General features: G+C 36.3%; 1 pseudogene; it reads left to right on the forward strand.

Moving 5' to 3' along the window:
* Positions 1 to 778: 778 nt before the first annotated feature.
* On the forward strand, positions 779 to 1,510 carry LOC119520077 (annotated as a pseudogene).
* The last annotated feature ends 1,282 nt before the right edge of the window (positions 1,511 to 2,792 follow it).

The raw sequence follows: 2,792 nt of genomic DNA on the forward strand, positions 1-2,792 counted from the left end.
AGAGAGAGAAGATGCTGCATGGTAGTGCATTTACTGAGGAGCCAGAGTGTGCCAGTTTGAATGTGTTATGTCTCCCCAAATACCATTATCTTTGATGTAATCTTGTGTGGGCAGGCCAACAGTGTTAATTAGATTGTAATTCCTTGAGTGTTTCCATGGAGATGCACCCCACCCAACTGTGGGTGATGACTCTGATTGGATAATTTCCATGGAGGTGTTACTCCACCCATTCAGGGTGGGTCTAAATTAAATCACTGGAGCCATAGGAATGAGCTGACAACCAGAAGGAACTCAGTGCAGCTGAGAGTGACATTTTGAAGAGGAGCTACAGCCAAGAGGGACACTTTGAAGAAAGCCAGGAGCTACAGATGAGAGACAGTTTGAAGAAGGCTGTTGAAAGCAGACTGTTGCTCCAGAGAAGCTAAGAGAGGACAAATATCCCAAGTGCAACTAAGAGTGACATTTTTGAGGAACTGCAGCCTGGAGAGGAACATCCTGGGAGAAAGCAATTTTGAAACCAGAACTTTGGAGCAGACACTAGCCACATGCCTTCCCAGCTAACAGAGGTTTTCTGGACACCATTGGCTATCCTCCAGTGAAAGTACCTGATTGCTGATGTGTTACCTTGGACACTTTATGGCCTTAAGACTGTAACTGTGTAACCAAATAAACCCCCTTTTATAAAAGCCAATCCTTCTGTGGTGTTTTGTGTTCTAGCAGCATTAGCATACTGTAACACAGAGGAAGAAAGGAAAGGCTCAGGGACACCAACTTGAACAAGTTGAAATCATTGCAGAAGTGGGAAGTTCATCAGTTTATGATCTTCACACAATCCAGTGAAAAAATAGCAATAAGTTATCTATCCCCAAATGACTGGAAGCTAGATGTAGCAACAGAGATGAGAGAGTGTAACAGGATAATTGGACAGAAAGAAGTTAGAACAACTGTACAGTAGATACAAAGAAACCCAAGATGAAAAGAAAATTAGAATCAATTGTAGACAGCCATTCTGTGATGACAGGGATTTAATCCCACCAGCATTAGTGTATTGATCACTGCATGGAAGTTTAGAGAAGTAGTACAACTTGACTACTCCCAATAGAAGTTCATGGACAGCATGACAGAATTAGAATGTGGCAGCATAGAAAAACCAAATTGCCCAATACCCAAGATTGAACAAGAATAAAAATACCAGGAAGATTTGAGGAGTTTACCAGCTCAGTTTTAATTTGCAAAGAATCCAGGACAAAAATAATTAGATTGAGAAATGGCCAAATTTAGTGTTTTAATGAAAGATTTAAATTCTTAGACTTATGGAAAAAATTTTTGTTGAAACATCATAAACTATCAATATGGAAAGATACTGTACTTGGAATCTTCTTTTAGACTTCAGTACAATGATTTCAGATGACATGTCTAATTATGAAGAAGTAGCATGGCCTGTTCTTATTGATGATTTTGTGGAATTTGCAGCCCTCAAATTCCTGGGACAAAAAGAAAAACATTGTAGCACTAAAAGAACCTTCTAGAATGTACATGGTCTCTACAATAAATACAATGGAATATTGCACAATTTCTGCTGGCTGGACTGAACCGTAGATCAGTCCTCATAATTCAGGCTGAGAATTGAGAAAAAACTTTAAGGAAATATGTTGGACTATATCCTATTTCATTCTTCTAATAATGGTTTGGGGCTTGTCTTCTAGTCTGGGCTGCTCTCAACATTTATAATTCCAACATTGGGGAGTTAATATTATGGACCATCATATTTTATTCTCCTGTATGTCTTAGATGCTTCATGGTGATTATTTTGAGGTGTCCATTCTCACATAAAGCACAATGCTGTCTTCATAAGAAAACAATTCGTTATAAGAATTAAACATAAACATCACATACAATTTAAAAAAATCTTAAATGTTTGCTTTGGGCTACTTGCAAAGATGGTGCTAATAGCACTTCTAATGGGAGTGATATATTTAAGTGTATCAGATCTGAAATGGTATTGTGGTTTTGGTTTTGGAGAATATTTTTTTCCCAGCAGATAACATGTTTTGTTGATGTGAGTGAAGTATCTAATGAAATAACCAACGTGAAAAAGTTTTAGAATAATTTGGTGCCTACCTGAAAATTTATTGTGCTTCAGACCCTTGATTTCAAAAAAGTTTTATTCTCTCTCTGTGTGTGTATGTATGTGTGTGTGTATATATACACGCACACATACATTTCTACAGGGAGCATTTATTTAGAAAATGCCCACATGATAGACTCCATTCCTTTCTTTTTTTTTTTTTTTTTTTTGGATTTTTGGGGATCTTTTATTTTTATGCAATCCTTTCTCTTTATCAAAATGGATAATTTCTTTTTGTCTAATACTGTTTCCTTGAATTCTCTCTTCTGCCACCTTCTTTCTTCTATGAAGCTCTTTCAGTGATTTTTTTTGTTTATTCTATTTTTTGTTTTAAATTCTGTTTTTTTTACATTTGTTGTTGATCTGTTGATGTTTTGCATTCTTTATTTCATTGTATGAATATTGTTTTTTTACCTTTGTTAAGTAAAAAGCAGTCAAGCCTTTCTGTGATAATTCCAACATCTTGACTCATCAAGGGGTTGGGCTCTGTTGATTGCTTTTCTTTTGAAACTGGATCACATTTTTCTGATTCTATGTTCAGTAAGTTTGGATTGTTTTGAATACTGTGAATAGTACATGTTTCAAAGAGTACTCGTGTTGGTCACTTTCTCCAAGTTTCAACTCCCGTACAAAATCTGCCTCCTTTGTTCATCTTTTTTGTTGT

Source organism: Choloepus didactylus, chromosome 24, assembly GCF_015220235.1.
Source record: "Choloepus didactylus isolate mChoDid1 chromosome 24, mChoDid1.pri, whole genome shotgun sequence".
Taxonomy (NCBI): domain Eukaryota; kingdom Metazoa; phylum Chordata; class Mammalia; order Pilosa; family Megalonychidae; genus Choloepus; species Choloepus didactylus.